General features: G+C 41.8%; 1 long non-coding RNA gene across 2 annotated transcripts in view; it reads left to right on the plus strand.

The window, feature by feature from the left end:
* Positions 1-21839, plus strand: part of LOC132391492 (uncharacterized) — a 267485-nt gene extending 245646 nt beyond the window's left edge. For both annotated transcript variants that reach the window (XR_009511247.1, XR_009511248.1), the window contains one exon: positions 17231-21839. This is a non-coding gene — a long non-coding RNA (uncharacterized LOC132391492). The remainder of the gene's footprint in view (positions 1-17230) is intronic.
* Positions 21840-27629: the final 5790 nt, after the last annotated feature.

Raw genomic sequence — 27629 nt, forward strand, 5'->3', positions numbered from 1 at the left:
ACTTTTAAACAGTAAATTGTGAGGAACACCACTTTCAGTTGTGGAAAGTCCCTGATGTTGCTTCCTTTCATCAGTTTCTTCAGTCTGAACAGATATAATCATATCACACAAAGAGCCTTTGGCCCAGGTGATTCATGTAGACCAAGATGCTCCATTCAATCCAGTTCCATTTGCCAGAGTTTGGCTCATAACCTTTGAAACTTTTCTAATCCATGTACCTGCCCAATTATCTTTTTAAAAAATTGTTATTTTACCAGCATCAATCACTTCCTCTGGCAGCTAATTGCACAAACATACGACCATTTGTACAAAAAGGTTGCCCCTAAAGGTCCAGCTAAATCTTTCCCATTTCACCTTAAGCCTTTGCCCTTTAGTTTTTGATTCAGTATCCCAGCAAAAAAATTGAATACATTCACCCTGTCAATGCTCCTTATGATGTTATAAACCTCTATAAGATCACCTCTCATTTTTCTATACCCCAAGAGAATAAACTCCTAACCTGAGCAAATTCTTCCTGTCTCTCAGGAAGACTCAGCACCACTGTACTTTTCCCAGTTTAATAAAATCTTTCCTATCACAGGTGCCCAAAATTTAACACAGTATTCCACGTGCAGCTTCACCAATGTTCTATACAATTGCAACATGATTTTCCAACTATTATATTCAAAGCCTTGACTTATGAAGACCAGAATGCAAACATCCTTCTTCACCACTCTGTCTATCTGTAATTCCACTTTCTGGGAACCATGTACTTGTCCATCTGTCCTACAATACTCCACAGGGCCTGGCCATTCACTGTGAAAGTTCTACCTAGATTAGATTTTTTTTTCAAAATGCAATATCTCACATATATTTGAATTAAACTCCATTTGCCATTTCTCAGCTATTTGTTCAGCTGATCAAGATCCCCTGTTACTTCTGACAATGTGCTTCATTGTCCACTAGGCCACCTGTTTTAGTGTCATCTGTAAACCCTGTCCATTCTTATCCAATCATTGATATAGATGACAAGCAACAATGGACTCAGGACTAATACCTGAGGTAGTCACAGGCCTCCAGTCAGAGAAACAAACTTCTATTATCCCCCTCTGCGTTCTACCATTAAACCAATTGTGTATCCAATTAGCCAGATCTTCCTGGATTACATACAACCTAACCTTCCACAGTAGCCTACCACGTGGAACCTTATCAAAGGCTTTACTGAACTCTATAGATCTACTGAGTTCCTCCATAATTGTGTGTTTGTTGATTCAGATTTCTAACATGCATAGTCTGTTGTCTCCTCAAATAAACCAGGTGAACCATGCTGCATTCATTGACTTGGTTACATCAAGATTGGTCAATGGAGAATTTATTTCTTCTGTGCCAAATCAGAGGTTTTCTTGAACTTTTTACTTCCAACCTGAAACTTCCAGCCTGCACTATAGGAAATAATTACAAGACATTGCAATGGAAGAACATAATGGGATTAAAAGAAAGCATATTTAAAAAAGTAACTTTTGCCACTCACACAACACGGCACTCAGATTTTGCAGCTTTGCGATTAAGGTGTTTGACTTTGTCAAACTCTCCAGTTACAGTAAATGATACAGTGTCTCCAGAGGGGAATTTCACTGAAAGCTGAACCAAATGATTTAAAATTCTCTGATTCCTCTTGTTTTGGAACTGAGACTTTGCACCCAGCTTACATTCATAAATTTTATATTGTCACAAATTATTTAGGGACTGATGTAAAACCAACTGGTTTGAGTCATTATCAGAAAAAAGCAATCATTCAAATTTATGACATGCTTTGAAATATAAAAGCTAGCTGTATATGAAGATGACTAAGTTTAGGTCATCACCAACTTGTGGCAATCTTCATGCCAAAGTCACTTCCACTGTTACTTTAAATTTTAAAGCAGAAATATTGTAAGCTGCCATTGGAACCTTGGAATCTACAGCATGAGGGCTATTCAAGATTCACAGGCTGTGCTGCCTTGCAAAATACTCAGGGCAATGGTGCCTCCAGGACATAGTCATAGAGTTATACAGCCTACCTGATCTAGCCCTATTTGCATGCAGTTTCAGCCCATATCTCTCCAAACCTTTCCTACAGTATCTATAAATCTGTCTTTCAATATAGTAATTGTACCTACCTCTGCTGTTTCTTGTTGCAACTCATTTCACATACCTATCACCCTCTGGGTGGTAATGCTTGACCCTCAGATCTCAGAAGTCTGTTCCTTCTTACATAAAATCCATACCCTCTTAATTTTGATTCCCTTATGCTCGAAAAAGATGATTCTGAACTTTTATCTTAACTATGCCCTTCTTGACTTTGAAAAAAATCTATAAAGTCATCCCTCACCCCCCAGAGAAAACCTGTTCAGTCTTTTTTTATAACTCAAATTGTCCTGTCCTGGCAACATTGCTATGAATCTTTTCTACACACTCTCCAGCTTAATCACATTCTTCCTGTGGTATGGTGCACACAATATTTCAGCTGCAATCTCACAGACGTCATGTACAACTGCAAAACTTTTATACTGAATGCCTCGTTTGTTAAAGGCAAGGATGCCAAATGCTTTTTCATCACTTTGTTTGCCTGTGTCATTATTTCTGGGGACCATGTACTTGCAGCATTTAATCTCTCTGATCCAAAATACTCCCCAAAACCTTGACATTCATTCTCTTCTGGTTTAACTTCCCAACATCTGCTTGTAGGAATTAAAATTCTTCTGCTAATTTTCCTAGTTGATGCATATCTTCCTGTAACTTTAGAAAACCTGCTTCCATCCAATGTTGGTGTCAGCTGCAAATTTGCTATTATGTCACCGACATATATCCAAATTGCTCAAATTGATTAAAAAACAATGATCCAGCATTAATCCTCATGGTACATCACTTGTCACAGGCCTCCAATATGAAAACAATCACCTTCTCATCCATTCAATTTTCAAAGCCAATTTTCTCCCCATCGGCTGGGACACCTTGGATCCTTTGTGATCTTACCTTAGGGTTTAGCCTACTGGGTGGGACCTTTGCAAAAGTCGTACTAAGATCCATGTGGAAAACATATGCTGCCTTGCTCAGATGTATCCTCTTGAGGGCCTCTTTAAAAAAAACTCTACTAAATTTGTGTGGCACTATTTCCCAAGCACAAAACTAAGCTATCTCTAATCAATCCTTGTCTTTCCAAATGCAAATAAATCCTGGCCTTCAGAATCCCCATCAATAAATGTTTCACCACTGATGTTGGACTCATTGGCCTGTGGTCACTTGCCCATCCTTGCAGCCCTTTTAAAATAAAGACACAATGGTAGTTATCCATCTTCTTCCAGACTTCCAATATGTCACACATTGTTCATGACAACACAGACACCTTTGCCAGAGGCTCAGCAATTTTTTCTCTCTTGTTTCCAACAAAGTCCTAGGATACATTTAGTCAAGCATTGGGATCCCTCAGCTTTATAAGACCATTAGGATCAGAATTGAGCCATTTGGTCCATCAAGTCTGCTCAGCCAGTTCATCATGGCTGATCCAATTTTCCTTTCAGCCCCAATCTCCTGCCTTCTTTCCTTATCCTTTCATTCCTTGGCTAATCAAGAATCTATCGAATCTGCCTTAAACACACACTTCAAACTGCTGGCATGTCTCTTTCATAATGTTGATGTCTTTGGACATCACTTTTCTTTTTCCTGAACTTACTAGTTTCCATTTTCTTGTCCAAAATAAATAGAGTTGAAAGTATTTACTAAAAACCTTGTCTACCTCCTGCGGCTCCACACAGGGATGAAAACTCTGATCGCTAAGTAAACCTATTCTCGTCCTAGTTAGCCTTTTACTCCTAATGTCCCTATAGAATTTTTCAAGTTCAAGTTCAAATTCAAGTTTATTGTCATCTGGCTGTACATATGTAAAGCCGAATGAGAGAAAATTCCTTTGGAACACAAGCATCCACAAAATGTATATCACACACAGCACATAAGACATAATATTACTATAAAAAGGTTTTTAAGGTATAATTCCGAGTACGTGTTGTGTGTAACACAATAAACAGCATGCAGTTCGAGTGACGAGACCTCAGTGCTGGCAAGGAACTCATTGGTCTCACAGGCCAAGGGAAGAAGGCATTACCCAGTCTGGTGGTCCTAGTCCCGGTGCTCCTGTACCTTTTTCCTTTATTGATATCAGTGGGTCAACGAGGCTCTGGTGAGGATCCTCAGCAATGCTTCAGGCCCTTTGTAAACAACCTTCCTAATCAATTTCACAAATAACGAGAGGGAGACCCCGGTGATCCTCCCAGTGACTATTACTGTTCTCTGTCCTCTGTAGGGTCTCATGCAAGCCTCCCAGAAGGTTAATTCACAGGTTGAGTCTGTGGGAAAGAAGGCAAATGCAATGTTGGCATTTATCTCAAGGGGATTAGAATATAAAAGCAAGGAGATAATGCTGAGCCTTTATAAGACACTAGTCAGCCCATACTTAGATTATGAAGGGTGATTGATAAGTTTGTGGCGTAAGGTAGAAGGAGTCAATTTTTAAAAAGCTAGCACATTTATTTTTCAACATAGTCCCCTCCTATACTTACACACTTAGTCCAGTGGTCGTAGAGCATATGGATCTCTTTGTAGAAGTTGGCGTCTTGGACCTCCAGAAAGTGGTCCACAGCAGGTGTGATTGATAAGATTTAAATTGAAGCAAGAGGTGGAGAGGGAAGAGGTAAAAGAAACGCAGAGAGAAGCTTTTTTTAACTGATCGGGGCAAAGAGGCTAGACTGCGCAGGCACGTGATGTAGCGCGCCAAAGGTTTAAAAGAAAGACCGCCATATACAGCGGCCATCATCATAATGGCCATCGTTGGAATGGACTGAGGCAAAGTGGGATGGCTTTGGCTCAATCAGGCTTTGGCGAGAATAGGCAGAGGCGAACAGCGCACGACTGCGCAAGCTCATGAAGGTCGGCCTCTGAGATCAGCGGGGGAAATTAAAAAGCAAGCAGAGGCTAAGGATGAGCCAGGAGAGGTAAGACCAGGTAAGCTCCTTTAATTAATCTAATTGGCTTAGGAGTAGGTAATGGAGGCAGTAGTTAGGGCAGTTGAGTGCTCCATTTGCAGTATGTGGGAAGTCAGGGTGAACACAGCTGTCCCTGATGACTACACCTGCGAAAGGTGCATCCAGCTGCAGCTCCTGACAAACCAAGTCAGGGAACTGGAACTGGAGCTGGATGAACTTTGGATCATTCAGGAGGCAGAGGCAGAAATAGACAGGAGGTTCAGGGAGATAGTCACCCCTAGGAGTCAGGAGACAGGTAGCTGGATGTCTGTCAGGAGAGGGAAGGGGAATAGACAGGAAGAGCAGAGCACCCCTGTGGCCGTTCCCATCAACAATAAGTATACCGCTTTGGATACTGTTGGTGGGGACGACCTACCAGGGACAAGTTGCAGTGGTTGCATCTCTGGCACCGAGACTGGACCCTCAGCTCAGAAAGGAAGGAGGGAAAAGAGGAGAGCAGTAGTGATAGGGGATTCAATAGTTCGGGGGACAGATAGGAGGTTCTGTGGAAGAGATCGAGAATCCCGGATGGTCTGTTGCCTCCCTGGTGCCAGGGTCCACGATATCAGGATCGAGTTATCTGTATTCTCAAGAGGGAGGGTGAGCAGCTGGATGTCGTGGTCTATGTATGGACCAATGACGTGGGTAGGAAGAGTGAGGAGGTCCTGAAAGGTGAGTTTAGGGAACTAGGTGCCAAGTTAAAGGACAGGACCTCCAGGATAGCAATCTCAGGATTGCTACCAGTGCCACGTGCAGGTGGGTTTAGAAATAGTAAGATAGTGCAGATCAACACATGGCTGAAGACATGGTGCAGGAGGGAGAGCTTCAGATTTATAGATAATTGGGCAGTTTTCCAGGGAAGGTGGGACCTGATCTGGCAGGACTGTTTACATCTGAACTGGAGGGGGACAAATATTCTTGCAGGTAGGTTTGCTAGAGAGGCTCCAGTGGATTTAAACTAGATATGAGGGGGAAGGGGAACCAGAGTGTAGGAACAGATGTATGGAGAAGGAAGAGAAAGAAGACAGTAAAGTTTTTTGTACTGTTAGAGATAAACAGAGAGGAAGAGGTGGAATATTTCTTAAATGCATTTACTTTAATGCTAGGAGCATTGTAAGAAAGGTGGATGAGCTTAGACCATGAATTGATGCCTGGGAATATGATGTTGTAGCTATTAGTGAAACATGGTTGCAGGAGGGGTGTGATTGGCAACTAAATATTCCTGGATTTCGTTGCTTCAGGTGTGGTAGAATCAGAGGGGCAAGAGGGGGAGGTGTTGTGTTGCTTGTCAGAGAAAATATTACAGCGGTGCTCTGGCAGGATAGATTAAAGGGTTCATCTAAGGAGACTATTTGGGTGGAATTGAGGAATGGGGAAGGTGTAGTAACACTTACAGGGGTGTATTATAGACCATCTAATGGGGAGCGAGAATTGGAGGAGCAAATTTGCAAAGAGATAGCAGATATTTGTAGTAGGCACAGGGTTGTGATTGTGGGTGATTTTAATTTTCCACACATAGACTGGAAATCCCATGCTGTAAAAGGGATGGATGTAAAAGGTTAAAAGTTTGAGAGAGTCATGGTTTTCAAGGGATATTGGAAACTTGGTTAGGAAAAAGAGAGATATCTACAATAAATATAGGCAGCATGGAGTAAATGAGGTGCTCAAGGAATATAAAGAATGGAAGAAGAATCTTAAGAAAGAAATTAGAAAAGCTAAAAGACAATTCGAGGTGGCTTTGGCATCTCTCTGCAATCTCTCTGCAAGTAGGTTTTCAAAGCTTGCAGAGAGATTTAGGCCAGTTAGAAGAGTGGGCTGAATGATGGCAGTTGGAGTTTAATGTTGATAAGTGTGAGGTGCTACATTTTGGTAGGAATAATCCAAACAGGACATACATGGTAAATGGTAGAGCATTGAAGAATGCAGTAGGACAGAGTGATCTAGGAATAATGGTGCATAGTTCCCTGAAGGTGGAATCTCATTTGGATCTGGTGGTGAAGAAAGCTTTTGGTATGCTGGCCTTTATAAATCAGAGCATTATGTAATGTTAAAATTGTACAATGCATTGGTAAGGCTGAATTTGGAGTATTGTGTACAGTTCCTGTCACCGAATTATAGGAAAGATATCAACAAAATAGAGAGAGTACAGAGAAGATTTACTAGAATGTTACCTGGGTTTTAGCACCTAAGTTACAGGGAAAGGCTGAACAAGTTAGGTCTTTATTCTTTGGAGCGTAGAAGGTTGAGGGGGGATTTGACAGAGGTATTTAAAATAATGAGGGGGATAGCTAGAGTTGACATGGATAGGCTTTTTTCCATTGAGAGTAGGGGAGATCAAACAAGAGGACATGATTTGAGAGTTAGGGGACAAAAGTTTAAGGGTAACATGAGGGGGAATTTCTTTACTCAGAGAGTGGTAGCTGTGTGGAATGAACTTCCAGTAGAAGTGGTAGAGGCAGGTTCAGTATTGTCATTTAAAGTAAAATTGGATAGGTATATGGACAGGAAAGGAACAGAGGGTTATGAACTGAGTGCGGGCCAGTGGGACTAGGTGAGTGTAAGCATCAGCATGGACTAGAAGGGCCGAGATGGCCTGTTTCGGTGCTGTAATTGTTATATGGTTATATATAAGTAAGGTGAAAATAAATCCAAAGAGTTTCTACAGTTATATTAATAGCAAAAGGATAGTGAGGAATAAAATTAGTCCCTTAGAGAATCAGACTGGAAAGCTATGTGTGGAGCCGAAAGAAATGGGGGAGATTTTGAACAATTTCTTTTCTTCGGTATTCACTAAAGAGAAGGATATTGAATTCTGTGAGGTAAGGGAAACAAGTAGGGAAGTTATGGAAACTATGACAATTAAAGAGGAGGAAGTACTGGCACTTTTAAGGAATATACAAATGGATAAATCTCCGGGTCCTGACAGGATATTCCCTAGGACCTTGAGGGAAGTTACTGTGGAAATAGCAGGGGATCTGACAGAAATACTTCAGATGTCATTAGAAACGGGGATGGTGCCAGAGGATTGGTATATTGCTCATGTGGTTCCATTGTTTAAAAAGGGTTCTAAAAATAAACCTAGCAATTATAGGCCTGTCAGTTTGACGTCAGTGGAGGGTAAATTAATGGAAAGTATTTTTGGAGATGGTATATATACTTATCTGGATAGACAGTGTCTGATTAGAAACAGTCAACATAGATTTGTGTGTGGAAGGTCAGGTTTTACAAATAATATTGAATTTTTTGTAGAGTTTACGAGGAAAGTTGACAAGGGTAAAGCAGTGGATGTTGTCTATATGGACTTCAATAAGGCCTTTGACAAGATTCTGCACGGAAGGTTAGTTAGGAAGGTTCAATCATTAGGTATTAATATTGAAGTAGTAAAATGGATTCAACAGTGGCTGGATGGGAGATGCCAGAGAGCAGTGGTGGATAACTGTTTGTCACGTTGGAGGCCAGTGACTAGTGGTGTGCTTCAGGGATCTGTACTGGGTCCAATGTTGTTTGTCATATAGATTTATGGTCTGGATGATGGGGTGGTAAATTGGATTAGTAAGTACGCAGATAAGAATAAGGTAGGTGGTGTTGTGGATAATGAAGTAGGTTTTCAAGGTTTGCAGAGAGATTTAGGCCAGTTAGAAGAGTGAGCTGAACGATGGCCCATAGAGTTTAATGCTGATAAGTGTGAGGTGCTACATTTTGGTAGGAATAATCCAAATAGGACATACATGGTAAATGGTAGGGCATTGAGGAATGCAGTAGAACAGAGTGATCTAGGAATAATGATGCACAGTTCCCTGAAGGTGGAATCTCATATGGATAGGGTGGTGAAGAAAGCTTTTGGTATGCTGGCCTTTATAAATCAGAGCGTTGAGTATAGGAGTTGGGATGTAATGTTAAAATTGTACAAGGCATTGGTAAGGTCGAATTTGGAGGATTGTGTACAATTCTGGTCACCAAATTATAGGAAAGATATCAACAAAATAGAGAGAGTACAGAGAAGATTTACTAGAATGTTACCTGGGTTTCAGCACCTAAGTTACAGGGAAAGGTTGAACAAGTTAGGTCTTTATTCTTTGGAGCATAGAAGGTTGAAGGGGGACTTGATAGAGGTATTTAAAATAATGAGGGGGATAGATAGAGTTGATGTGGATAGGCTTTTTTCCATTGAGAGTAGGGGAGATTCAAAAAAGAGGACATGAGTTGAGAGTTAGGGGGCAAAAGTTTAAGGGTAACACGAGAGGGAATTTCTTTACTCAGAGAGTGGTAGCTGTGTGGAACAAGCGTCTAGTAGAAGTGGGAGAGGCAGGTTCGGTATTGTCATTTATAGTAAAATCGGATAGGTATATGGACAGGAAAAGAATGGAGGGTTATGGGCTGAGTGCGGGCCAGCGGGACTAGGAGAGAATAGGCTTTCAGCATGGACTAGAAGGGCTGAGATGGCCTGTTTCCATGCTGTTATTGTTATATGGTTATATGTTATAAGTTCGTGAAGGAGATGAGTTATACAGCTGTCATTACATGCACGTGCAGTTCAACTCTGAGAGATTATGCAGAAAGTTTGAAATTAATAACTCTTCTCCTTAGTCCACAAACTTATCAATCACCCCTGCTGTATGCACCTTGACCGCTGGACTAAGTGTGTAAGTGTAAGAGGGAACTATGTAGAAAAATAAATGTGCTAGGTTTTCTAAAATTGATTCCTTGTACCTTAGGCTACAAACGTATCAATCATGCCTTGTACCGTCAACAGTTTTGGGCCCTATATCTCAGAATGGATGTGCTGTCATTGGAGGGAGTCCAGAGGAGGTTCACAAGGATGATTCAGGGAATGAAGGGGTTAACTTATGAGGAGCGTTTGGCAGCTTAGGGTCTGTACTCACTGGATCACATGGAAACCCACCAAATGCTTAAAAGAATAGATAGGGTGTACGTGGAGAGGATGTTTTCTATGGTGGGGTATCCAGAACTAGAGGGCACAGCTTCAAAATTGAGGGACAATCTTTTGGAACAGAAGTAATGAGGAATTTCATTTTTTTAGCCACAGAGTAGTGAATTTGTGGAATGCTCTGTCACAGACTGTGGTAGAGGCAAGTCCATGGGTATATTTAAAGTGGAAGTTGATCATTTCCTGATCGGTCAGTGCATCAAAGGACATGGCAAGAAGGCAGGTGTATGGGGTTGAGTGGCATCTGGGATCAGCCATGATGAAATGGCAAAGCATCCTTGATGGGCTGAATGGCCTATTTCTGTTCCTATGTCTTATAGTCTTATGGTTTTATTTATCCCTCTAAGATGGATTCAAAGATTATTTTTTGTGTTTGTTAGACTTTTACATCAGTAATTGTGTCACTGTGTTTCCTCTATTTTAATAGTAACCTCATTTAAAAAAAAACTTTTATTATTGTAAAGTGTGTCATGGTGAAGTACTGAGTTTAAGAAAACCATTTGCTAAATGTCTGAACATTTTTGAGTATAGTTTTATGTCTCAACAACTTTGATAAAGTAAATCAGTATATTTGAGCACTTAATGCAGGGTGAACATTTCAACATACTCTGTATAAAAATCCTTAACTAAGTGAATTTGAATGATTGCACTAAAGAGCACACAACCTAATTTATGACCCAGTTATAGTTTATCAAAGCACTTTTAATAGCTGTGGTTCATCAAAAAAAATTACTTGGACTGCTTGAGAAAATACTGTACATCTGGTTGGTCCCTGTACTATCTTGATAATATAGACTCAGCAAACTAATTTACTAATTCACACAGTTTATGAAAACTCTGGAATGCAGCTTTAAACATTTTAAGCTGTTTTACACCTTAAGTGCAAGACTTCATGAGTTTTCATTGCAGCTCTTGCTTATACCATGTTTACACAAGGGAATAAGTGAATTAGAATCAGCTGGATTTGTCAACCTGTGTGGCCTCAGTTTCCAATTTTTTCATAAAAGGTGCAGATAGTTTGTGTTAAAGATTGATCGGTTTACTTTTGAGTTGTGTAAGTCAATAGCGGCATTGACCAACAAACTTGGCATTAATTTGTTGTACAGCTTATGAATCAAACTCTTTAAACTTTCTTAAGAAACAAACAATCCCAAATGCCCATGCTAACTTTCCACAAAATTTGTTGGAAGCAGGTCAAAATTATCATAGCTTTCTTCACTAATATCCTGTAGTCATTGCTGACAGGAAAGTCATTTATAAAAACACAGTAGCAGCGTGAACCATTAAAATAGTGTTGTGCCCCAGAATACAGAATAATTCTTTAACAGAGATGCAGAGATGATGCAGGTATTTGTAATATTATATATTTTATATACATATTATATACATATAATGTATGTATATCTATACACACACATATATCCAAGTACAGCATATTTCCCAGCCAGCAGAAACATAAAAACATATCCAATTACATCTGTACAAAGGAACTTCTTAAATATTGCAAACTTTTAAATTTAGTATGAAGAACAATTTAGATTTGCAGTGTATAAAATCTCATTTGTAGTGCCCTTACCAGTCATTTTACTACAACGACATTGCAGCCACTGATTTTTGCAACTCACTCAGTGTATGTTAGCATCACAGTAGCCTCTTTTGCAAGAGCCATCCTTCTGAGGCAACAAGTTTAGGGGGGGCAGTCTGACCTAAGCAGTTTGCCTGTGGTTTCATATTTTTTTCACCTTTTTATCATGGACTGCACTAAGCTTCAAGATGGTTTTCTACCCTTCCCCAGCTTTGTGCTTCTCTTTTATCATTTCCTTGATTTGTCTTGAATGCACTTTTGTCTCCATTTTGGTTTCATCTGTTGAAAAATCTACCATACTGCTGGAACTTACACAGCGAGGGGGTATTTATTTTAATGAATTTATTGAAAACAGGTAATCCTTCAATTTTCAATGTCGATAAATTAGGCATGCTGGTAAGGCAATGTATATTGCTACTGAGGAAAGTTTGTGCAGTAATTTAAAAGATTACAAAAGGGATGAATAATTTTTCAGCTTCGCAATCTTGTTTTTTAAATTTTAGTGAATTGTTGACAGGTTTTGGAATTTTTCCTTCTGATATGACATAATGATCAATGTTTTGTAGATTAGCACAAAAAATCCTATAGAAAAATCATATGTTATATTTAGAAAATTCAGTAAAATGTGAAAATAGTTGTGGGGGCTGAATATTTTTTCAAGGCACTGTATGTCAAATTTTTAAATTATTACACAATATTTGTGGGATACCACAACTTATTTTACTTTTTCTCATTTTTATGCACGCTTGAGTATTTTGACACTGATCTTGCCTACCTACATTATTAGATCATAAGAAATAGGAGCAGAAATGGGCTATTCAGCTCATTGAGTCTCCTCCACCATAGCATCATGGCTGATTTATTACCCCTCTCAAGACTATTCTCCTGCTTTCTTCCTGTAACATTTGATGCCCTGACTAATCAAGCACCTATCATCCTGAGCTTTAAGTATACCTGACCACTTCACTTCCACAGCTGACTGTGGCAATGAATTTCACAGATTCACGACCGCCTGGCTAAAGAAACACCACCACATCACTGTTCCAAAGGGATATCTTCCTATTCTGAGGCTTGACCATTGGGTTCTACACTCCCCAACTACCGGATCCATTCTATCTAGACCTTTCAATATTCAAAAGGTTTCAATGAGGTTCCTGTCATCCTTCTAAACTTCAGCAAGTACAGCCCCAGAACCATCAAATGTTTTTCTTATATAAACCTTTTCATCCCTGGTATATTTCTCTTGAACATCATCTGGACCTTTTCTGTGGCCAGCACATCTTTGCAGGACAACGGGCGGAAACATGCTGACAAATCTCCCAGTGCAGTCTGAACAATGTCTTAAGCTTCAGCATCACATTTTCCTTTTTACATTTGTATATTCCTCTTGAAATCATTGCACTTTCCTTCATTACCATTGATTCAATCTGCAAGTTAACCTTTAGGAACTCTCTTTGCACTTCTGATTTTCTCCCCATTGAGAAAATAATCTACGCCTTTTTTCATTCTACCAAAGTGCATGGTCATATACTTCCCCACGCTATATTGTTTCTGTCATTTCTTTGCCCATTCTCCTAGTTTGGCTTGGCCCTTCTGCAGACCCCATTTCCTCAACGCTAACTGCCCTTTACCTAACTTTATATCATTCACAGACTTGGCGACAAAGCTATTAATTCTATCAATCCAAATCTTTGATGCATCATGTGAAAAGAAGGGGTCCCAACTCAGATCCCTGCAGTACATCACTAGTCACCAGCAGCCAGCAAAAAATGCCCAATTTATCCCCACACTTTGCTTCCTCCCAGTCTGCCAATCTTCTATCCATGTTGGAATCTTTCCTGAAATACCATGGGCTCTTATCTTGTTTAGCAACCTCCTTTACGGCACCTTATCAAAATCCTTCTGAAAATCCATGTAAGTATCATCCACTGACACTCATTTATCTATCCTGTCTGTTATTTCCTTAAACACTTCCAACAGACTTTCAACAAATCTACATTCATGCTATCAGGTTGGAGGCTACCCAGATGGCATATAAGGTGTTGTTCCTCTGACCTGAGTGTGGCCTCATCGCGACCGTAGAGGAGGCCGTGGATAGACATTGGTATATTGTCTATTGTATATTGTCAACACCTTATATTCCGTCTTGGTAGCCTCCAATCTGATGGCATGGACATTGATTTTTCAAATTTCTGGTAATGCAACACCCCCTTCCTTCACTATCCCTATCCCCTTTTCCCTCTCTCATCTTATCTTCTTGCCTCCCTCTGGTGCTCCTCCCCCCTTTTCTTACTTCCATGACCTTCTGCCCTCTCCTATAAGATTCCCCTTTCTCCAGCCCTGTATCTCTTTCACCAATCAACTTCTCAGCTCTTTAATTCAGCCTGCCCCTCCCAATTTTACCTATCACCTTGTGTTTCTTCCTCCCCTCCCTCCACCTTTTAACTCTACTCATCTTTTTTTTCCTCCAGTCCTGCTGAAGGGTCTCAGCATGAAACGTCAACTTTCCCTAGATGTTGCCTAGCCTGCTGAATTCCTCCAGCATTTGAGTGTGTTCCTTAATAATGGACTCCACTGAAGTCAGGCCAACAGGCTAATAATTTCCTTTTTTTTGTCTGCCTTCTTTCTTAAGGAATGGAATAATATTGCGATTTTCCAGTCTTCCACAACCAGTATCCGTGTCATATTACTGCTGAGAAATTCCTTTGATACATGAATATTACTCTTCCTCCTGTCCTCACCTACCACCCACAAGCTTCCATGTCAAGCTCATAATTCTCTGTAACTTCCGCCACCTCCAACGGGATCCCACCACCAAGCACATCTTTCCCTCCCCCGCCTACTTTCTGTAGGAATGGCTCCCTACACGACTGCCTTGTCCATTCATCCTGCCCCATTGATCTGTTCCCTTGCAAGTGTAACAAATGCTACACCTGCCGCTACACCTCCTCCCTCACTACCATTCAGGCCCCAAACAGTCCTTCCAGGTGAGGCGACACTTCACCTGTGAGTCTGTTGGGATCAACCACTGTATCCGGTGTTCCCAGTGCGGCGTCTTGTGTATCATTGAGACCTGACATAGATTGGGAGACCACTTCGCTGACCACCTAAGCTCTATTCACCAGAAAAAGCAGGAATTCCCTGTGGCCACCCATTTTAATTTTACTTCCCATTCACATTCCAACATGTCAGTCCATGGCATACTCTTCTGTCACGATGTGGCCACACTCAGGTTGGAGGAGCAACACTTTATACTCTGTCTGGGTAGCCTCCAACCTGATGGCATGAACATGGAATTCTTGAACTTCCAGGAATTGCCCCACCCATTCATGATTCCTCATTCCTCTTTCTCTTTCTCATCTTATCTACCTATCACCTCTCTCCGGTGCTCCTGCCATTTCTCTTTCTTCCATGGTTTTCTACCCCTCCTATCAGATTTCCCCTTCACCTGCCCTTCATTTCTTTCACCAGTCTCTTTCTTTCTTACCTCTCCCTATCCAGGATTCACTGTCACCTGCTACCATGTAATTCTTCCTCCCCTCCTCCACTTCATACCCTGACTTCTCTCTTTTGTTTTGCAGTCCTGGCTCAAAATGTCAACACTACTCTTTCCCATGAATGCTGCCAGGTCTGCTGAGTTCCTCCAGCATTTTGTGTGTGTTGCTTAGATTTCCAGCATCTGCAGATTTTCTCCTATTTTATGAGTCATATCTTATTCTGCAATTATACAGCCTTAACTCAAGCTAATTGGCAACACTGCAGTAGTTACTACTGAACAAGGGAAATGGGCATTGAGATGTCTAATTGAAGCAACACAATAAATTAGTGAATTGAGTTTGTTTATTCTGGAAGCTGCCAAACTGCCTAAAATTCTCCATCTCGTGGAATTAGTCCTCACCCTTAACAATTTCTCCTTTGGCTCCTCCCACTTCCTCCAAACTAAAGGTTTAGCCATGGGCACCCGCATGGGTCCTAGCTATGCCTGCCTTTTTGTCGGCCATGTGGAGCAATCTATGTTCCAAGCCTATACCGGTATCTGTCCTCCTCTTTTCTTGCGTTATATCGACGACTGCATCGGTGCTGCTTCCTGCACGCATGCCGAGCTTGTCAACTTCATTAACTTCGCCTCCAACTTTCACCCCGCCCTCAAGTTCACTTAGTCTATTTCCGACACCTCCCTCCCCTTTCTAGATCTTTCTGTTTCTATCTCTGGAGACATCCTATCCAATGACGTCTACTACAAACCTACTAACTCCCACAGCTACCTAGACTATTTCTCCTCCCACCCTGTCTCCTGCAAAAATGCTATCCCTTTCTCTCAATTCTTCTGCCTCCACCACATCTGCTTTCAGGATGAGGCCTTTCATTCTAGGACAAAGGAGATGTCTTCCTTTTTTAAAGAAAGGGGCTTCCCTTCGTCCTCTATCAACTCTGCCCTCCATCGCATCTCCCGTATTTCACGCACCTCTGCCCTCACCCCATCCCCCCCACCAGCCCACCAGGGATAGAGTCCCCCTGGTCCTCACCTATCACCCTACCAGCCTACAGATCCAACGCATAATCCTCTGTAACTTCCGCCACCTCCTACGTGATCCCACCACCAACCACATCTTCCCTTCCCTCCCACTCTCGGCTTTCCCCAGGGATTGCTCCCTATGCTACTTCCTTGTCCATTCATCCCCCCAATCCCTCCCCATGGACCTCCCTCCAGGCACTCATCCCTGCAAACGGAAGAAGTGCTACACCTGCCCCCACACTTCTTCCCTCACCACCATCCCAGGCCCCAGACAGTCCTTTCAGGTGAGGCACAACTTCACCTGCGAGTCAACTGGGGTGATATACTGTATCCGGTGCTCCCGATGTGGCCATTTATACATTGGGGAGACCCGCCGCAGACTGGGAGACCGTTTCGCCGAACACCGGCGCTCAGTCCTCCAGCAGTGGTGGGATCTCCCTGTGGTGGGATCACTCTTCAATTCCACAGACCACTCCCACTCCGACATGTCTGTCCATGGCCTCCTCTACCGTCAAGATGAGGCCACACGCAGGTCAATGGAGCAATAACTTATCTCCCACCTAGGTAGCCTCCTTCCTGCTGGCATGAACATCCAACTCAATGACCTCCATTGATACCCCTGCCCCGCACCCTTACCCCCATCCCTATCTATTATTTTAGTCTGGTTCACTTTCTCTCTCTTTTTCTCCCCTCGCTATAATCTCTCCCCCCAGCCCTACCTTTCTTTCTCTTTGATTTCCCATAATTCTCCACCTTCCCCCTAGCCCATTTCCCTCCAACCTATCACTTCCCAGCTCTCTACTGGATCCCTCCCCCCACTTCTTATCCCCCCTCGACCATCACATGTTACTTCACTCTTGATGAAGTGTTTTGGCCCGAAACATCGACACTACCTCCTCCCATAGATGCTGTCTGGCCTGCTGAGTTCTGCCAGCATTTCATGTTTTTTTTATTTGCCTCAAATTTTCTTTCAGTTAAGTACCTAAAGGTTAAATCAGATATTTGCTCCTCAGCTTTGCATTAAGTTCTGGTAAGTTGTATGCTCATATTTACGAATCAATTCCAAGAGTTTACCTTGTGTTTATTAAGATTGGCAAGGGATTTTGTGCTGCCAGTTATTCATTACATGTTTTCTTTGTTTGCAGACAGGGAGGCTGCTGAAGAGGAATGGCAGAACCAAACAGCTCACTCAAGGAGGTCTTGGATAGGGACAGCAAGGCACTTACATTGAGAGCTTGGGTTTGCTGGTTGGGATCATGATGGCTCATGCCTTGGGTTTGATAAGGCCTTGCAAGCCAAATAAATTTCCCAAAAATATTAATTAGACCTATATCAGTTAGATTCCCTCTTCTCAACTGGGTTAAATTCAAGATGTGCCTTTAAATAGAAATGTTGCAGTGTTATGAATTTTTTTTAATCTCTCTAGGAATTCCCAGCTCTGGTGCCTCTTAGGTCAACCCTTCAAAAGAGAATTCCAAGAGAACTAATGTATCACAGAGGTGACTGTGAGGTGGCTTTGCACACTGATGGTGAAAGTGTCCATCAACTTTCCAGAACGATGCAATTCAATCTGGAAGTAGTCATAATCCAATTTCAGATAGAAAGTCAACTCTTCTCAATTGACAGCAATCAACATTGTGATAGTTAGAAACTGATGAAGATTGAGATATGGACTGCAGAGATTAGTGGTGTGGTGTAAAGTGTACAATGTGAGAGTCCAGTAAGGAGAGCATGGATTAGTCAAATCAGGAATCAATAAAGGATGCCAATGATTTATTCATTTGTTCATTTACTTACTTGGAGAAGTGGTGCAGAATAGGCCGTTTCAGCCCTTCAAGCTGTGCCACCCTGCACCCCAGATTTAAACATACCCTAAACACAGGCAAATTATAATGACTAATTACCCTATTTGGTACATCCTTGGACTGTGGGAGAAAACTGGAGCATCTGGAGAAAACCTAGACATTCCACAGGTCAAACATGAGGAAATCTGCAGATGCTGGAAATTCAAACAACAACACACACAAAATGCTGATGGAACACAGCAGGCCAGGCAGCATCTATAGGGAGAAGCGCTGTCAACGTTTCGGGCCGAGACCCTTGAAACTGAACTCCAAACTCCGACTGGGGAATGGGGCTGAGCGAAAAAAAAAAATCAATCATGATTAAATAATGGCACCAAAGCAAAGGGTCCAATGCTAGCTTCTGATCCTATCTTGGGACTTCATAGTGTTTCAATAGCTACTATGCTGAGGTTAGGCTGATATTATACATAGGTAGAACACAAGTTCAGAAAAGACACCAAGTTTTTGAGCAGGTAGCCTCAGATGGAGACAGGTGTAAGATCAACGTTATACATACAAGGGTCTCAATGAAATTAAGGCACATGAGCCTGGAGAAGTTGGAATTTAGATCGGTAATCAGCTGAAGAAGTCCAGCGGGTCAAACAGCATTTGCAGGAGTTGTCAATGGTTCATTTCAAAACCCAGTCCTGATCCAGGGTTTTGACACAAATTTCTTGAAATAATGTTGCGATCGCTTACATGTTTATTATTTTATGCCTATGATTGCATTATGTTATTGTTGCCCTTACATCGGTGTGCCCAACTTGGGGTCCACGGGTCCCTTGCTTAATGACATTGGTCCGTAGCATAACAGGGTGGGAACCCCTGCTTTACATTAGTTAAACTATAACACAACAAAAATAACTGGATATTCAAATAGGGGTTCCTCATTTATCAAGTTATTTATTCATAAACTAATATCACAGGATTGCTGAGTAAAAGACTATTTGAATGCAGCAAAGTATAGAATTTGAATTAATTTAGTATATGACAAAAACGTAATTCATTTTAACTGGAATTTTCTCTAGGAATTTCTTCAGATTTTAATGGAAATCACAAAACCAATTGAAATGTTCCATTATATGGACAAGTGTGTACTTTGTGTCAGGCCTGCACTTGCCACTCATTCCCTAATCATTACCTACTCCTATTTAAACTCAGCTCTCGTACACAGTCCTTGTTCACCAGCCAGCCTCAGCCAGTTGTTCTAGCCTTCAGTTGCCTTGTTGTGTTGTTGTACTAAATATCTGTTCTCTCTTGTTTTGTGCCCCCTCATGGCTTGTTATTTTGCAGTTTATTTTTAAAGTTATCACTCACCACTTAATTGGCTCTGCTGCTCTGTTTGGGTCAAGCCTCCTTTACGTTTCCTGACACTTTGTTGGCACTCATACCTGGAATTAGAAAGCTCTCTGGTCCCTAAAACAAACATTAGTTTCCTGTATTGGTGTGAAAGACTACACTACACTGCTCCATTTTGAAGAATCTGTTAATGTGACTCAATATATAAACAGAATTATATGATTGGACTCTGGTTAACTTGAACTAAATTATTGTGGCAAGCATTTGGTCCATGTTGACGCCGAGAAACCTTGTATAACTCAACAGCCATTATTTATTGTGATAAACATAAAAACAGACAAGGTGAGAGAGCCAGACAGGGGAGGTGATTTTTACACACCCTGGTTACAATCAGGGTGATCCACAAACACACAACTGTATAACCCGAGCTAAGATACAACAATAAATGTGAACATCCCATCATAATCCCACGATCACATTTTAAAACCAGAATAATAAATAGCGCTGGCCACTAGGAATGTTGGGGTGGGCTGTCAACCTCGCTACCCCAGAGCTGTACAGTGCCCCCTCCTGAGAGGTGAGCGATCTCCAACAGCCCCAGAGTCAACAACGAACTTCAAAAGTCCCGGTGGTGGCTGACACTGCTCCCTGGGGAGATGAGGACTGTCTGTAGCCACACCCCACCTAACACACCCCCCCACTGGGAGGCACTGTTTAGTGAGGTGAGAGGCAGGGCACAAGGAGTGTCACTTGCTTCCTTCAGCCTTGCTGGGTTGGTGGTGGCCGAGGGCCAACATGGGGCCAGCCGGTCCCGGTGCAGTATGACTGTCTTCTGCCACAAGGTAACTGCACCCGGTAAACCACATCAGAGATGCAGTTGAGCACCTCTCCTGGCCTCTTCTGACATCTTCCAAACTTGGGGGATTGTCTCTTCTTCTGGGAGGGGCAGTAACCCATACTGGGGCCCCCGCCATGTGCTGCTGCATTGGCACCCTAGACTGGCGGCCTGGCCCCTTCTGGGACGTGCAGGTGTCACAGCAGTGCACAAGCAACTCCATGTCCTGCCTGTACCCTGGCCAGGAGAAGCATTTGCCCAGCTTGCAGTCTTGAAGTAGCTGTTCCCAACCAGTCCATGCACCAGTCACATAGAGAGGGGGCAGGTGATTATTACACACCCCGGCTACTGTCAGAGTGACCCACAAGCATACAAGTGAATAACTGTATAACCTGAGCTAAAGAGTAACAATAAATGAATGTGAACATCCCACCAGAATCCCACTAAAGCATTTTAACACAAGAAAAATAATTAGCACTGGCCACTAGGAATGTTGGGGCGGACTGTCGAAGACCCCTCACCCCACATGCCACTGAGCGCTTCAAGAGAACTAAGCTCATCCAGACTATTGTACTTTTAATGAATCATTATGTGTGTCCACCCATCTGTTTTTAAAAGTCACAATATTTAAGTTAAGGAAAAAACTTTTTATGGGGTCAGAGAGAGATAAATGTTTATCTATCTGTATGTGTACAATTTCTATTGAACATATTGAACTGTTCAGGTCCTTGTATACTACTGGCCTGTTCCACACCCAGTCTCCTGCATATAATGCTTAAAAAAATGCACCATCTAGGGAGGGAGGTGTTTCAGGTTGATGACCTTCTTTTCTAAAGGTTAATTTTTCTGCCTGAAATGGGACAAACCCAGGCATATAGGGTTGCTAACTTAGACTGACATCTTTGTTGGCATTGATGAATTGAGCCTGATCCTGTACTGTGTGACTCCATCAAAATATTCTGTCTTCACAGATGCTATCTGTTCTGCTGTTTCCTGCAATTTCCATGCATAGATTAGGTTTTCAATGGTTTGCTTTTGCATCATTTTCTGTTATGTGGTAGTTTATAGATCATCCAGAATTTGCCAACAAATGGAGGCAATTCTGAGTCAACCGTACATAAGAAATCTAACCATGAACCCTGAATCTGGTGAACAACATCGTCAATACATTTTGTTGCTGGAGAACCTATTAACTGAGATTGGCAGATAGTTATACCAAGGTTCAGCTCTTTCACCCCATACCAGGTAGTTACGCCAAGGATCAGCTCTTATGTCACATTCCAGGTGAGACCTGATGCAGTTCCTGCTGTCCTATCTATTTCAATTAGATTTGTAGTTCAGCAGGAAGTAAAGATTTTTAAACTACCTGTACTTCAGTTTTGTTTAATAACTTAAATCATTTAGGAGTTTCAAGTGCTTTTGCTGACTTTTTAAAACATATATATTTAAAATATTTTTTCTTCACTTTTAATAATTGAACAAAATGAATACAAAACTTAGCACATTTTTTGCAGCTATCAAGGGCAATCGGAGAGTTTCCTGCTGCAAATTTTCTTTATTAAACTTCTTACTGCTAGTCATGGCAGACGACTGGAACCCAGCACTTTGTTCAGAAAGGCAGGCCTTCCACATCTAGTCTAGGTAAGTCTGGCAGGTGATTGCAGCAGGCAGGCTTCCATTAGCAAGACCTTGCCCAGATATTGAGGTAGTTAGCTTGGTAATTTGGTAAGTGGTTAACCAACTGATTGTTATCTGGTGTGGGAGGGTGGGGATCATGACAGAGAAGCTGGCCACCTTAGACCCTTAGCTCTGACAGTGAGGAAAGACCCCAGGTTTGATCAATTTAAACACTGAGCTGAATTGGAAAGGTCAGCTCTGGGCCAAATCAAGGCAGCAAGACTCATGCCGGAGAGGCAAGGCCTGGGTCAGCGAGCAAGGAGTGACCCGAGGTCTGGACAATTTAAGCACCAGGACAGAGAGAAAAGATCAGGATGTTGAGCCGGAAGTGAGGGATGGCCCAGTTCAGCTTGCTGCTCTGTGAGATTTACTTGACTCTGCATTGAACTGAGGCTGTGGCCTGCAACCAAGGGGCACACTGTCAGGGAGTGATTCAGCTGTGAACTCACTGTCGCAGGCTTCAGTTCTGGATGATTTTGCTTACTTTTATTATTTGCACGATTGCGTTTTTTCCCTATCACATTGGCTGTTCAACGACCTTTTGTTTTAATGGTTTAGAAAAATAGAATCATAGAAAACCTATAGCACAGTACAGGCCCTTCGGCCCACAAAGCTGTGCTGAACACGTCACTACCTTAGAACTACCTAGGCTTTACCCATAGCCCTCTAATTTTCTAAGCTCCATGTAGCAGTATAGGAGTCTCTTAAAAGATCCTATCGTTTCCACCTCCACCACTGCTACATGCACCCCATTCCATGCACTAAACGCTCTCTGCATTTTTAAAAAAAACAACAACTAACTTACCCCTGACATATCCTCTGTTTCTACTGGGTTTCTTCATCTTGTGACTGTCTGCAAGTATATAAAGTATGCATACTTCAATAATAAATGTACTTTGAACTCTGAAATTTGAATCCATGCTGGCTCACAGAAGAATCCCATTCCCTATTACATTCTTCCCATAACCAATTCATTCATTCTTAATCACTTCCATCCACATTCTACCATGCACCTAAACCAAGAGGAAAGTTGAGGTTAATTAACCTATGAACCTATACTTGTTTATAATGTGAGGGGACACTGAACAGCTCAGAGGGAGCTTGCTTGGTCACAGGAAGAGTTTTAACGTGTTAGAGTAGCAACTTGATGATAAATGCTATAATTTGAATTTTTCTGGTCATTGGTCAGACAGATTTAATTTGTTAGGCTATTGATCCACCGATGTAGAGCAAAGCTAATGGCACATTAAAGACTTGAGGCTAGTGTAGCCAGTGTTTTACTGCACAGATCAGTCAAGTGATACAGCGGATATCATGGTCCCAGTATTTGCAGGGATTGTGCAAATACAGTAAAAGAACTGCCAGCAGAAAGCTCTGCTGGGACAGTTTTCCTAGACTCTCTGCAGAATTTAACATAACAGAACTTTTAAAAGTTTTCAAATTGTATTTCCTGACAGGAAAGGAGATCCTAGTTAGGGGAAGATTCTGTTTGGCCGGTCATGAGAGGGAGTATGTTCAGTAGGCGTGGTCATGGGTGAAAGATGGCCATGGAGGGGAATCCCAGATGACACTCTAGAATGGAGCAGAGATTATTGTTGGTGGGGAGAAACTACGAGTGGTCCAATCCATAATCGGAGAAAATACTTGTCACGAATTTCATTGAAGAGGTATTTAGACTTGTCCATCTATGGACAGATCAGCAGGTAGGCTTAATGGTCTGAAACAAGTTGCTACCTCCCACTAATCCTCAAGTACTACTGTAAAACTTCCTTATAGAAGTAAACTTTCTCTCCTCTTTTATCTTTCCTGGTGCCAGGAATCTGACCAGTGTTAAGACAATTAGAAGATGGAGGCATAAACCTTCCTTAAAATAATTGCCCATCCAACCTGAGTAGCATGGTGGCCTAATCTCCAACAAAACTCCATCACAGCCAGGAATGGATGGTGAACAAAACAGAGGATAATCTTTTTGATGAACCTCCCCCACAATAATCCAAAATGAGATTTAGCACATAAAGTGTGGCTGAGAGGGTGGTGGACACAGGTACACTCCATGGCATTTCAGAAATCTTAGCTGAGTACTTTAAGAACCATGGCAAGAACAGACTGACTGCAATGAAGGTTTAGTACAGATGTGTACTTAACAGCTGAATGCCTGTTACTGACCATAACTTAATGATTATCTGTTATTCTATGAATATTTTAAACTCATTAGAATTAGACATTAAATTTCTAAACCAGAAAGAGGTGAAGATTTGAACTTGTTTATTGGCAGCAGCTAACATGGCAAACATTGCAAAATAAACAAGCTGCATGAATGAGATAGCAATGTTTAGATTCTGGGGTGTAGGATGGGTTGGGTATCACATTTTAAATGTCCTATTGTTGCCTAATGAGCTGATAATAAATTGCTGAAGTATCAAAACATTGCTTGATTATTTTTCAAGGAAAATATAAAACCAACACATTGGGCAAAGGGCATAATAAAGTACTGGTGACAAAGCTAAGAGCCTTAAACTTTAACAAAGCTACTGGTTAAGTGGGCACATACGCTATAGTAAATCAGAATCAGGTTTATTATCACCGGCATGTGCCATGAAATTTGTTAATTTAGCAGCATCAGTGCAATGCAATACGTAATATAGAAGAAATGAAATAAATAAATATGTAAATCAATTATGGTATACATGTATTAAATAGATCAAAAATTGAAAAAAAAAACCAGAAATAATATATATTAAAAAAAAGTGAGGTTGTTTTCATGGGTTCAATGTTCATTTAGTAAATGGATGGCAGAGGGGAAGAAGTTATCCCTGAAGTGTGTGCCTTCAGGCTTCTGTACCTCCTGCATGATGGTAACAGTGAGAAAAGGGAATGCCCTGGGTGCTGGAGGTCTTTAATAATGGACACTCCCTTTCTAAGACACCACTCCTTGAAGATATCCTGGGTACTTTGTAGGCTAGTGCCCAAGATGCAACCGGTTCAGAATGCTCTCTGCAGCACATCTATAGAAGTTTTTGAACATATTTGTTGACATACCAAATATCTTCAAACTCCTAATGAAACATAGTTGCTTTATAACTGACTTCATATAACTGCATCGATATGTGGGGACTAGGTTAGATCCTCAGAGATCTTGATACCCAGGAACTTAAAGATGCTCACTCTCTCCACTTTTGATCCCTCTATGAGAAGTGGTATGTGTTCCTTCATCTTACCCTTCCTGAAGTCCACAATCAGCTCTTTCGTCTTACTGACATTGAGTGCAAGGTTGTTGCTGTGACACCACTCCACTAGTTGGCATATCTCACTCCTGTAGGCCCTCTGGTCTCCATCTGAGACTCTACCAGCATTGTTTGTGTTATCAGCAAATTTGTAGATGGTGTTTGAGCTATGCTTAGCCACACAGTCATGGGTGTCGAGGGAGTAGAGAAGAGGGCTAAGGACACAGCCCTGAGGTACGCCGATGTTGATTGTCAGTGAGGAGGATATGTTATCATCAATCTGCACCAATTGTGGTCTTCTGGTTAGGAAGTCAAGGATCTAATTGCAGAGGGAGGTTCTGCAACTTCTCAATCAGGATTGTGGGAACGATGGTATTAAAAGCTGAGCTATAGTCGATGAACAGCATCCAGATGTAGGTGTTTATGTTGTCCAGGTGGTCAAAGGCCGTGTGAAAAGCCACTGGGATTGCATTTGCTGTTGACTTATTGTGGCGATAGGCAAATCGCAGTGGGTCCAGGTGTAACTTAATCTTTTATTCCTTGCATTTTTTGTATCAACAGTGACACATAGTCAGAGTACTTCATTGCTATGGTGCAGGTTTATAGCAAATTCAGCACATTAATGTACTGTTATGCTTCTGATAAATACTTCTAAGATCAAACCAGTGCTTGGCGAATTCTATATAATCCATCCTGTAAACGTCACAGCAAAACTAATTAAATGTCACTTTTGATTTATGTTAAAGCATCTTAACTAGTCACAATGAGACTGTGTTCAATGCACTTGAAACATTTTCACACCTAGTCTAGCATGGAAGTGGAGATTCGCAGCATCATTAACCTGCTGAACATATTAGCCACACAGCCCAGGCTTCAATTAGGGAGCATTGAGTGGAGAGCAAGCCTGCCATCTGCACCCCACAGAGATCAAATGGAGACTGATACATCCAAATGGTCATCAGGGCTGCTACCCTGACTGGAATAAGGAAAAATAATTTCCATAAACATGAGGATGTTGCTATGATTTACCATTATTATTAGCTAACATATAGTACAATTTTTGTTAATTTAATCTATTTATATTTATCAGTCTTTTTCACAAAAAAAAATCTAACAAATCATAAACACAAGGGATTCTGTAGATACTGGAAACCTAGAGCAACACCCAAAAATGCTGGAAGAACTCAGCAGGTGAGGAAGCATCTGTGGAAATGAATAAACAGTCAATGTTTCAGGCCAAGACCTTTCATCAGTAATGGAAAGAAAGAGGGAAGAAAGTGGGGGAGTGGAGCAGTACAAGCTGGAAGGTGATAGAAAAAGCCAGGTGGATGGGGGAGAGATGAAGTAAAAAGCTGGGAGTTGATAGGTGGAAAAAGGAAAGGACCGAAGAAAAAAATCTGATAGGAGAGGAATACGGACCATAGGAGAAGGGGAAGCAGGGGCACCAGGGTGAGGTGATAGGCAGGTAGGGAAGTGAGAAGACGTAAGGGCCAGAATAGGGAATTGAAGAGGGAAGGGAAAATGATCAGAAATTGATGTTCATTTTGATGGCTACCCAGATGGAATGAGGTGTTGCTCCTCCAATCCGAGAGTGGCCTCATCATGGCAGAAGAGGCAATCGTGTTGGAATGGGGAAAGGAATTAAAATGGTCGGACACCAGGAAATCCTGCTTTTTGTGGATGGAACAAAGGAGTTCAACATACCAGTCCCCTGATCTGTGTCAGGTCTCGCCAACATAGAGGAAGCCACATCAGGAGCACCAGATACAGAAGAGAACAGGTTCACAGGCAAAGTGTTGTCTCACCCTGAAGGACTGTTTGGGGCCCTGAATGGAGGAGGGGGAGAAGGTGAATGGGCAGGTGTAACATTTCTTCTGCATGCAGGGATAAGAGCTATGAGGAAGATTTTTTGGTGAGGATAAACGGACAAGGGAAACATGGAGGGAAAGATCCCTGCAGAAAGTAGAGATTTGGTTGGGGGGGTGAGGGCGGAGGAAGGTGAAAATGCATTTGGTGGTAGGGTCCTGTTGAAGATGGCAGAAGTTGTGGAGAATGATGCGGCTAATGGAGTGGTAGGTGAGACAAGAGGAACTCTAACCCTGTTGAGGCAGTGGGATGATGGGATGTTTGGAAATAGAGGGGATTTGGGTGAGGACAGCATCAGTGGTGGAGGAGGGGAAACCCTGTATTTTGAAGAAGGAGGTAAGTTCTGATGTCCTGGAAAGGAAAGCCCCATCTTGGGAACAGATTTAGCAGAGACAAAGGAACTGAGAAAAGGGAATGGCATTGCTACAGGAGACTATGTAGAAAGAAGTATAGTCAATATCGCTGTGGGAGTCGGTAGTTTTATAAGGGATATTGGTAGACAGTTTGTCTTCAGAGATTGAGAAAGGGGAGAGAGGTGTCAGAAATTAACCAAGTGAATTTAAGGGAAGCGGAGAAGTTAGAGGCAAAATTGATTAAATTGACAAGCTCAGTGTGGGTGCATGAAGCAGCACCAATGCAGTCATCAATGTAGAGAAGCAACTGACAAATTGGTTTGTTTTATTTTGTTTCAATTTGTGACTTTAAGCCTTTCTACATCATTCATCCAATTGTTCAAAAACTAAATAATTTGCTGCTCATAGGTCATTCTTTGGGAAGTTGAATATTTAATTTACCTACC

Source organism: Hypanus sabinus, chromosome 3 (assembly GCF_030144855.1).
Source record: "Hypanus sabinus isolate sHypSab1 chromosome 3, sHypSab1.hap1, whole genome shotgun sequence".
Lineage (NCBI taxonomy): Eukaryota > Metazoa > Chordata > Chondrichthyes > Myliobatiformes > Dasyatidae > Hypanus > Hypanus sabinus.